Source organism: Zonotrichia albicollis, chromosome 3, assembly GCF_047830755.1.
Source record: "Zonotrichia albicollis isolate bZonAlb1 chromosome 3, bZonAlb1.hap1, whole genome shotgun sequence".
Lineage (NCBI taxonomy): Eukaryota > Metazoa > Chordata > Aves > Passeriformes > Passerellidae > Zonotrichia > Zonotrichia albicollis.
In genome coordinates this window covers 69,675,939-69,687,859 of record NC_133821.1, presented here as the reverse complement: position 1 = coordinate 69,687,859, position 11,921 = coordinate 69,675,939, and the positions used below count along the sequence as shown (strand labels likewise).

Below are 11,921 nucleotides of genomic sequence, written 5' to 3'. Positions count from 1 at the left end.
CTCATTTCTGGTTGAGATATTTAGTAGAGCACCTTCTAAATACAACCCTGACACTTGAGAGAAAGGAGTTTTACAGTCCTTTAAGTCACTCGCCTCCTTGCACAATTTGCTTTTTCTCCTTGTGACTGAGTTTTCCATTTAAAAAACCTAAGAATAATAATCTTACCTTCTTATATGAAGTGCTTTGAGGTCTGTCATGGAAAAGTGCTTTGTTGAGCAGAATTATTATGCAGACCTCCTGTAGCTTCAGTTTTTTTAGAAGGTAATTTTAGTTTGGCTAAGGACACTTGTGCAACGACAGGTCACACCATCCTCTATTGAACAACTTCTGGATGCTTCTGACCATGTACCTCAGCCACACAGAGGGAAACTGGCCTAGGGGACTGGCAGACAGGCTTGTAATTTAAAAGATTATTTTAAACAGAGAAGCAGTCACTTATTTCCCTTTCCAGAAGGTCCAAAACTGAGTGCAAGGGACCATGACACGCTTGGCTTAGTTTTTGCACAAAATCCCCTCTGTCCCTGAGTAGGTGTGTTTTCAAATAGCAATTATTATTCACTGTGGGGGAAGGAAGGAGTGTGAGGTAGATGAACACTGGAGACTCAAACAATGTCCAAAGAACTTTTATCACTGTAGGAGTGCAGGGTGGAAAGCAATAAAGGTTGAAATCCTCAACTTTTACGTTAATTGTAACTTACCAAATAATACCTTTATCACAATCCCATAACCGCAAACTCCCTCCCTGCTTCCTGCTGTTCCTACAGCCTCCAGGGCTTCAGTGGCCTTTGGGTTTTCTTTTCTTTTTCCTTTCTTTTTTTTTTTTTTCCTTTGGAAACATATATCTTAATGTGTTTTCTTTCTTTTTTAATAAAAATATCAAAGACATACTTATCAATGACTGAGGGGGCAGAGCTGTGGTGCAAGCTATTTTTTAACTGGAACACGCACCATGCTGTGACACACTCATCCAGGAGCAGAAGATTGATGGCTAGACATGTGGAGAGAACTGCCACTGATTGAAATCAGACAACTGCAAGCTGTGAGGGAGCTCCAGGGGAAACCATTTTAACCACAGCAGTCCAGTCTTAGCACACTTGGACAGGGGCTTTCCTCTGTCTGAAATCTGCACTGCAGGACACAAAGAAACTAGGCAGTACACTGAGGCTAAAGGCAAAAAAATAAAACTATGACAACGTGGAAGATATATGTGTACATCTCTATCTATCTCACCTCAGCAAATTATTTCCTTCACTAACAGATAATAGATCAGAAATTTTATTTCTCAAGTACCAGTCATCTTCTTACACCCTTCAGATTCTTTCTCAAAGACCAGGAGAAAGGGAAAAAAACCAACAAACCAAGCTTTCAAATCAGAAAAAAAAAAGAATGGGAACTGTACTAGAAACCTGATTTTCAGAAGTGCTAAGCACCTGGAGTGTCAATTACAATTCCTGTGAGCTAGAACTGTTCACCATGTCTAAAGACATCAGATTGCTGCCGCACAAAATTTTGGTTTATTAATTCCATTTTGGAAACATACCTCTTATTTGCTGCAAAACAGGGAGAAGTAAAAAGTGTGATGCTGGGGAAGGGCATGTTCCCCAGCACCCATCTCTGGGGCTGCCGGGGTGGGTGTTGGTAGCAATTGCACAGCCGTGCACTTGCACCGAGACATTTTTATTTCATTACCGGTGTCAGTTTACAGCCATTAGCTAAGCAGATTGGCCTGGACCAAAATGCCTCCTTTTTGTGTGCATGCATGTGTCTTATCGCTAGATCTTACTTCCATTATTCAAGTATTTAATAAAAAAAAAAAAGGAAGGAATGGAAGAAAAGACGAGAAAATAAAAGGGAGAAAATAAAGGCTTTACTTGCCTTATGTTTTGTGACTTGTCCCTGTCCTCTAGTCAGAACAGTCTGAAATAGGTTTTATTGGAAATCATTACCTAAATTCCAGCACTGAGAAGAATATTGATCCCTTGTACATAAAGGTTACCAGACTGCAGAAAGCAGCAGAGAGGGCTCCAAGTGGGCCGACAGAATGTCAGTGACAATTCATTTTTTTCACTAATTAGGATGGTGGTTTAATATCCTGTAAAAGGCACTTAATGCCAGCCTTTCCACAGCATCTGTCCGGCCCTGGTGGCGGCAGGGGGCTGCTCCTGGGGTGGTGGGCTGGCAGATCAGCACTGGAGATCAGCTTGGCAGGGCCCCGGCATTCCCCGGCACCCCGCACGCGCTCACCAGCTGTCCCAACTTTCCAAGGCCCTTCTCAATTTTCTAAATATGTGTCACATAAAAATAAAATTTCGGACAGTGATGCTCTGAGGAGCCCCGTGCCTGCAGTGCATAATTCATTCACAGTGTCCATAGCCCATTATTCCCACATTCCTCCTGCAGAGCTATCAATTTCATCTCTGGCCAAGCTGGAATCTGAATCTTGGGGGAGCAGTGAAGTAGTGGTGGTGCGGGTATGCCACTTTTTTTTATTTTTGCCCCACTCTTTTTTGACTACCCAGCAAGAAATGTTGCATTCATTTTGTGTTTGCACACATGAGCTGCTTAGAAAGAGACACATAAGTAGCTCCAGATTCCCAGATTTGGTAGATTTCAGCGGAATAAAAATATGTGATTGTCCACTAGATGCTGAACCACACTGGGAAAAATATGATCTTCTTCCCAAAATAAAACTGCCAGTTGTTCAGTGCATCTCTCACCCACTAACTCTCATGGGAAATCAGTGCTCTGCTAATGAGGTTTCTGCTCATCTCTCAAAATGTGTGAGGATTCCTATAGATTTCCCTGTGTTAATCATTTCAGTAACCAGAAGCACGCAACTTTGCAGAGATATCAGTGGCAGTTAATTAACACAGTGCCTGGAACACCTGTCCCAGTGCTACAATGACCTGTGGAGAATGATTTGTACTGCATTTAACCAAGACAGCAACCAGTGTGCTGTGAGCACACTCAGAAGGGTACCAGCAAACTACAGTGTAAATTTGTGTCAATTCTCCTAGATCTTTTATCCCCCATCAGCCATCCTGAAAATAGTGTCCAAACACTGTCACAGAAAGGCTAATCCACTACACTGCACAAAAAAATAGCAAAAGGCTGCTCATATGAAAGAAATTAGGACAGATGAAGAGGTTTTAAGTACTAATGAAGGAGCTGGCTGAGCTATGTCATAATGGAATTCAAGTCTGTTATCTGTACCCTGACCGATTCTCTATTTGCTGTGTTTAGCAAAAAAAAATTCCTTTTTTCTGTCAAAAATGAATATTCTTAGCTTAAGTCGGTCTACCTCTTTTTTCAATTGTAGTAACTTAAATATTAAATTTATTTATATTAAATTTATTTGTGTTACATTTATATTGAATATAAGTCACTCTGATTAACGAGTAATAGAAAAATTGTCAGCAGTAACTCTGTTGAAAATCCATCTGGACACTGTCCTGGGCAACCAGCTGCAGGTGGCCCTGCTTGAGCAGGGGAGTTGGAACAGGTCACCTTCAGAAGTGCCTTCCAAACCATTCTATGATCCTGTGATTCATATATGTAAATTAGTATTCATGTGTTTACATAGAACCACACATTTCTAACACAAGAGCACTAAAAGGTCACAGTTAAATGCTAATAATTTGAGGCAGACAAAACGTTATTTTTAGTCCTGTTTGTCAGTGTGAGAAGCATGTAGAGATGCAGTGTTAGAATTCATGTCTAATATCAGCCATCTAAAATTTGGGTATTTAGTCTAAGACAGCTCTTTTGTAATCATGCCTACAGAAATAACAGAGGCTGCTGGTGTGCAACCAAATACTTACTGCATGGAGCAGACCCTGAGCCAAAGCTCTACATTCATTCATGCTCAGGGCTTGTCTTGGAAGGAGACTGGGAGAAAATTAGCACCTACACAGAATATCAAAGGCATACAGCTAGATGAGATACAGTCCATGCAGAATCTAGAAATGGCAATGAAATTTCTTCTAGTTGCAGAACAACAGAATGTATGAGTAGGTGCAATAACTAACCTGAGGAAGAAATTCCCTTTTGTGCTGGTTTTGGCCAGACTAGAGTTAATTTTCTTCATAGTATGGGATGTGTTTTGGATTTGTCCTGAATACAGTGTTGATAACATAGAAATGTTGTTTCTTTTTTCTTTCTTTTTTTTTTTTTTTTTTTTTTCTGAACAGGGCTTACACAGAGCCAAGGCCTTTTCTGCTTTTCGGACTAATGCATGAGAGGTTGGGAGGAGACACAGCCAGGACAGGTGACCCAAACTGACCAAAGGGATATTCCAGAACATATAGAATGCTCAGTATAGAAAGTGGGGCAAAAGGGAGAAATGAGGGACATTTGGAATAATGGTGTTTGTCTTCCCAAGTCACTGTTACACGTGATGCAGCCCTGACCTCCTGGAGATGACTGAACACCTGCCTGCCCACGGGAAGCAGGGAATTAATGCCTTGTTTTGTTTTGCTTGTTTGCATGGCTTTTGCTTTCTTCATGCTTTCTTCTGCTTTATCTGATCCCATAGGTTCTCCAGCTTTTACCCTTCTGATTCTCTCCCAGTCCAGCTGGTGGAGGAGTGAATGAGCAGCTCTGTGGGTCTTGGTTACAACTGGGCTTAAACCGCAACACCATTCTAGAAAACAAAGTCAGGTGAGATGGATCTGGATCCTGATGTCTTGCTTGAGACAGTCAATTGCTTAGAAGGTCCAGGGCAGAAATAAAACCTGCAACTACATAGAAAGTCCAGGGCAGAAATGAACCTGAACTATATTTTCCACATTCCAGTCTGGCAAGACAGACCTTTTTCTACCAGTGATTCTCCACTATGAATATCTATAAGTTCTTTCTTATCATTTTCCAAAGAAGAAATTCAGCAATTTAATGCAGTCTATTCTGGTTTTTCTTTGAATTTTCTTAATTGTCCTTCTGAAATTGAGAGGCATATAGAACATGTAAAGAAGAACCCATATGCTATTTCCAGGAACAAACATATTACAGAATCAAGACACTATTAATGTCTCCTGAGTAGTCCTCTAAAAATCGTTACAGCTTTTAAAGAATTCTAATTAGGCATGTCTGAAGCGCCAAATCCAGGTGGATTTTCACCCACTTCAAATAATATGGCCACTCTGAGCCCTCACTGAAATAGATCATATCTCTGGAATCTAACTGTAATGGAGATCAGGTTCTAACTTATCCCATAACCTCCCAAAATAAAGTTAAGTTGCTCTGATGCAGCATGTTTTAAAGCTCTGTGGGGGTTACAGCTGCATGCCTGTTAACATATCCTCCAGTTGCTTTCATTTAGTAGCTACAAAACATGGCACTAAAGAAGAGAGGAGAATGGTGAGATGGGTCATTCTTCTCTTCTCTTTCCCCTGATTTTCTGGGTTTGCTGTGTACTCACATGGTACTTTCCTGCACACATCTATGGAGTATTGTCAGCATCTGCTTCTCGCATGAAGCAGTGTGGGACTGCAGCTGCAGCATGGAGCTGGAAGAAACATAATTTCTACCCATGACTTTGTTTTTTCTTAACAACTGTTCCAAGATGAATATTTTAAGGTAAGAAACGTGCCGTTTTTCTATAAAAAGGCCCCATCATCATTTTTTATAATGCCTAAATGTATATTCGATCAACAAATCTCTATCTCTACAACATTTTTTTAGGAGCTAAACTAAAGAAGCCTAAACATATGCCTTCAACATGTCCAGGGTAAAAGGAATTCAGTGAAATAATCTCAGTGGATTTGTACTGTCATGTACTCAACATAAAGAAGAAAAGATCCATTTCAAAAACCTAAATTGCTGCTTAAGGTTAGGCACATTCTACATACCCTGCCAGTCAGATACAGTCTGCAGTATTAAGCAGGCCCTCATTAAAAAAAATATGTCAATCAAGACACAATTTCAAATATTATTACTATTATTATTATTTATAATTACTACAATTACTATTATTGATTATTATTATGACAAAGTAGCATGACATCTATGATGTTTGGTGTTCTGAATTAAGTACATCTTTATATAGAAGTCATCTCAGGTAGACAAGAAGACATAGGGGATTTTCTTTAGAAGATCATTGTCTGATCTGGTTCTGCTGTTGCCTTGCTACAAGATGAACTGGGCGTGGGCAGAAGCAACTTGTTTCTGAGTTCACCAAGGATGTTTCCGTTTGGAAGAAGCTGTGATGGCTCCTCCTGACCCTGTCTCAAATCCCCTTCCTGTGTTTAGAGCACACACATTTTTAAAACTCGTGTATTAAATGTGATTATAATTCTGCAAAGTTAATTTCAATGAGGCAATGAAGTTCATAGTACACTCATAGATATACTGTGAACGTGCTCATTGTTTGCTTAATAAAAGCCAGGAAAAAAATTACATTAGTTCCAAGTAGTTTTGGTCAGGCCACATAACCATAAATATGATAATGACTGTTTTTTATTTATAAACTATTCACCAGGTTGACTACATGACGCACACTGAAGGCGAATTTCAAAAATTAAATCTTCACTTAGGAAATCATCTAAAGGAATGAGAGCTGCCTAACAACTGGCAAAGGCTGTATTATTGTTCACATATGCCATTCACTGTGCTTTAATGAGGATTTATAAGTGTTTGGAGGTTGTCGAAACACCTGTTTATGGGTCAGAAATAGACTGTCCAGTCTGAAGACACGGGAGCCTTTACCAAACAATGCTTGCAGGACAAAGGACAGCATGGAGAAATAAGTCTGTTCTAAAACTTACTTAGATATTAAAATTTAGGGGGAAAAAAAGCATTGAAATTATACCCATCTGAATGCTCTTAAAATGGCCCTGTAATGAGCACAGCTTAACCAGGGATGCATACTGGATCATATTGCATTTATTTTGGAACAATTTAGTTGTGATTAAAGGCAATAACAATGATGATGATCACCACCAGATCATCACATGCTATTGTTCTTGTGTCTGTACTGTACAAGTGCAGAGGGGGGCATATGTGGCCCGAAGTTTAGAGTCCGACTAGCTGAGGGCGAAAGGCCGACGCCCCTCTGCAATTCCTGGCCAGCACCCTTCGGCGTCTGATGGCCTCGGGCTGTGCTGGCTGCAGACTGGCGTACACCGCTGGTATAGGAGAGGAACGGAGCTGACCATTTCCCGGGGGTTAAACATCGGTTTATTGAAGGTGTTGCGGGATCCAAACGCGCGGAGAAACCAACCGGGAAAAAAGTTTTTTCATAGGGGGTGAAAACAGGATTATAAAGGAGGGGGGGTGGGTACAGGCGGAACCAATCGGGAAAGGTGAGGGGATGAACTTCACAGAACTGACACTCCATGGAGACCAATAATCAAAAGGTAAAGGAGGTGTCCTGGGACCCCAGCCAACCACCATCTCCAGAGAGGAGAAGGTTCTCGAAACCTGGGAGGAGGAAGGGAGTGATTGACTGGACAGGGAGGAAACAACTTTCACTTATAAGGGAAACCAGGGGAGGAGCAATTACATATCGGCAACTATGAATAGCGGTTACTATAGCAACTTAGCTGACAGGCTAGCAGTGGCGGGAAAAACTGGGGGAACGAAACCATTTTACACATAATAGGGGAGAACAATACATAAATTGGGGGAATAACACAAGAAGCTTAACAACACACTACCACATACAAGAGATATATATGGAACTAAACCCTGCTGCAGAGAGAATCAATGCTCTAATTTAGATCTGCATGGCCTGCAGGTAAACAGGCTGCACTGCTGTGGGCACAGCCTGTTTTCCTGGAGGAGCTGAAATATATTCCATGCATCCCTATGCAAACTGAGATTGGAAATGATTTCAAGGTTACATATCAAGCTGATGTCCATGCTATAGGCTGATGTCATTCTATCAGGCTAAACTGCATGGCCTGTGGACTTCAAAAATGGAGCCCATGGTTTTACTCTCAGCTCTGTGACCACGCTACTGAAATCCAAGAACCAGTAGGAACGACAGTAATTGCAACAGGACAAACAGCTCCCCAGTGATTTTACTGAAAGGAGGGTCTATGTAAGTGCAAATGACTTAACATTTCCTGAAGATAAGACTCAAGGAGTCAGTAAAAGATACTCTTCCAAGGGTAAAGATTTGAATAGATAAAAAGAAAGCTGGTGATATATGATCTGGGGTTTTTTTCCAACTGAGATCAAGAATGATTTTTAGGGCTGTTGTCTTTCTCTATTGTTCCAAATATTATTAAGCATTTGATACAAATAAGCCCAAACAACTAATAAAATATGGTTTCTAGTGTATCTAAATATCCAGTTCTATCCAGCTTTTTTTATTACCTTGTGAAGAATCATTAGCTGAAATGGCATCATTGTTTGAAGGAACATAATGAGAAGAGCACCTCAGATTCCCTTTGCATATGAAAGTAGCTTAGCAATTTTTAGATCTGTCAGACAAGATCAGATGGCTGCATTTTACTAATGAATGTATAGCTTCACACTCCCAGGTCTGAACAAATTAAAACAAAGAAACAAATGTGGGGTTTTTTTCCTCTAAAATTGAGGTGGACTTTTGCATGTGTCATACATGTCAATGAATTCCAAAGGAAGTTTTGCCACTTTGTTTTGTGGGAGTAGAGCTGGTGCTCAATTTCCCTATTACTCTGATGGATACCTTGTAAAATATTACCATGCTTATGGTAAAAAACATGTGATGAAACATATTGCCTTTTCCCCTAACACTTCTTCCACTGAGAAGAGTCAAGTGAAAAAAGCATTAATATTCAGATTTTTACTTTAGTCTTTTGTTTCTTAGAGAAAATTGTGTTAATGTACTCTGAAAGATTGGGTTTTCCACAATAAGACAAAAGAAACATTAAAATGAAATAATGAAAATAGTATTTCTTCCCCAGAATTGTCACAAAAGAGTTCTGCAGGAATAAAAGTGTTAAGTGAAGGTGTGTTATCTTTGAAATAAAGACTTTATTGAAACAAAAAATTAATCAAAGTGGGTTTTAATAGAACAAGTAAAAATTTAAATAGGCTTCAAAAGGAAAATATACAATTGAATGAGAAGAGTATAGGGAGTTCACAAAGTTACATTAGATGGGATAAAACTAGACTATGTGCTCTGAAAATGTGCAAATCATTGTAAATTCTTCCCACAAACAGATAAAAGAAAGTGAATATCAAAGGCTACATAAACATTTAGAAGAATGAGGTACCTATCAGTCTGTTTACAAAACATCTATAGGTTGGTGCGTTAAGGTTAGCCTTTTTTCTTTCCCAGATTTTCAGCGCCTTGAGCTTCAGCCAGGAAATGGAGCTTCTGCTCACAGAGATGATGCTTTAATGATGTCCAGCTCTCACTGCTGTCTTGCTGCCTCTTGGCACTCCAAGAGTCATGCAGCCACTTTATCACTCCTTCACCTGGATCACTCCTGGATTGGGGAGAGAATCAGAAGAGTAAAAGCTGGAGAACCTGTGGGATCAGATAAAGACAATTTCATGAAGAAAGCAAAAGCCATGCAAACAAGCAGAGCAAAACAAGGCATTAATTCCCTGCTTCCCATGGGCACGCAGGTGTTCAGCCATCTCCAGAAGAGAAGAGCAGGACTGCATCACATGTAACAGTGATTTGGGAAGACAAACACCATCATTCCTTTCTCCTTCTTGCCCCACTTTCTATACTGAGCATTCTATATGGTCTGGAATATCTCTTTGGTCAGTTTAGGTCCCCTGTTCCAGCTGTGTCTCCTCCCACTCTCCTGCGTACCCCCCACCCCCCGCCAGCATGGAAGTACAAAAAGCAGAAAAGGCCTTGGCTCTGTGTAACCCTGCTCAGCAATAAAAAAAATATCTCTTCAACCCTCTTCAATACAGCACAAATCCAAAATACAGCCCCTTACTCACCACTGGGAAGAAAGTTAATGCTACCTGTGGTGCCAAGCTCAAACCGTGACACTACCCCAGCCAAAACCAGCACAATCCCAAACTAACTTTCAATGCAAAGTTGCCTAAGGATTTGCATAAGTGACTGATTTTCTTCCTATTTCTTCTCTTCTATTTGGCTCACCCATTTGGTGGATCAAACAGGAAAATGTGAGCTGTCACTAGAGCTGGGGATGTCCAGAGGAACCGACATGGGCGTGTGATCTAGCACTATGAGGTTAAGTAGTCAGATCAAGGTCCTGACCAACCATAATTTCATCCATTAATGAAACATTCCTTCTACCCAGTGGACAGGCTGATCCAAAACCTGTGCAAACCACCTGGCTTCAACAGGCTTGAGAGCAAATCTTCATGAGCTTCCTGAGACCTTGCCTTATAAAGCCTCACTTGCAGGTGAAATTCTTAAGGGAAAGATACGGGGAGATTTGATCAACAAGAGTTTCAATCAGATTTACTAGATACCAAAATGTAGTGAATTGGAATATCAGGGATTACAGGTCTGAAGAACTTCAACTGACATCCTTGTCTACTCACTTTACACTGTATATTTCCCATAACATTGCTCTCATTGGAACATGAGAGCTCTCATTGGAACATGAGCTCTCATTGGAACAAATCACTGTTCTTGTCAACACCATCCTACAAAGAGCCTCTTATAAAGTGTGAATTGAGCAAAACCCATGAGTACTCAGAAGTAAGATGGCATATGGCAAATATTTCTGATTTCCCTGCTCTAAATGTAAGTTAAAATAATTTACTCTGGTTTGCTTTTAAGATGTATTTTTTATTCAAGTCAGAAAAAAAATCTATTTTTAACTCTGCATTTCTAGTGCTTTTTTTAGCAAGTGGATCTAAAACTTCTTTATTCTTGTTTTTAAATGGAATGGTTTATGTTTAGGAGCACTACATTTGAAAGAGATATTTTTAGATATCTGAAGTGACATGCAATGCAAAAAAATAGCTGTCTGTTTTCAAATGAGCTCCAGGCTGGAGAAAATACTCCATTGCCTGCCTATGAATCAAGCAGGGAAAGAATAAAAAAATAAAGTACTTTCTGCCTCAGCTTTGGAAGCCAAATCTTGGATGCATTGCTGTTGCACACAGCACCACAGCAGAAGAAGGAATAAAGTGTCTCTGTGTATTAGGGAGCATTTTTCATCTCATATATCACTGTCATTCTGGTGTTGTAATTCCAGAGAGTCAGCTAATCTTCTTCTACATTCATATCAACACAGATAATTTAAAATAATAATTTGAGGTGTTGAGTTATTTTTATGTCTTCCCAACTTCTCCTGCCTGTTCTTCCCTCCACAACAGATGGATAAAGCAGATGTGTCAGCAGTGAGCTTTTTTAGCCAAATTCCTTGTTGAGTTCAATCCGCGTGTCTGCATAACAATGAGTAGAGCATTCCTTGCAGTGGCCTTGCATTACAAAAGGATTTAGTGTCACCACTTTCCAAGCTGCCCAACAATTTCTTATAAAATATTACAGCAAATAACAAAAGCACTTTCCTGTACACACCTCAGCTCAAAAGCAGCCATTCAGAAGTAAGCAGAATGACTGAAAGAGTTACTTCAATGAAGCATTTTCTGAGATTTTTTTAAAACACCAACCAAAGTCCACTTGTCACTGGCCATGCACAAATTACTTCTTGTGAAGATTGCTGGAAGGGGAAAATTAATATGAGAGTCGCTGGCAAGAATAGTAGAGAAACAACTGCTGGCTACAGAAATCTGCTTAGGACTCTGAAAACAAGAGGTAATCAAACAGAGAGCAAAGAGAAAGGGTCAGTTCTCTGTGGCTGGGCAAAGCTGGATTGAAGAGCAGGGAAAAGGGAAGAGTATTCCTGAGCAGTTTAGATCGAAGAGGGAAGATGTATTCTTAGAGGCATGAGAAGCATCAGGTTTGTCAGGCAGACAAAGATGAACCTGGATACTTATAAGCAAAAAGCTAACAGAAGATTATTGTAGCTGGTGAATCAATTATCTCAGT

At 40.1% G+C, this 11,921-nt stretch overlaps 1 long non-coding RNA gene across 1 annotated transcript in view; it reads right to left on the bottom strand.

Moving 5' to 3' along the window:
• Positions 1 to 8,932: 8,932 nt before the first annotated feature.
• The window catches only part of LOC141728560 (uncharacterized), a 43,560-nt gene continuing 40,571 nt past the window's right edge, over positions 8,933 to 11,921 (bottom strand). Inside the window, exon 3 of the long non-coding RNA XR_012579630.1 lies at positions 8,933 to 9,417. This is a non-coding gene — a long non-coding RNA (uncharacterized LOC141728560). The remainder of the gene's footprint in view (positions 9,418 to 11,921) is intronic.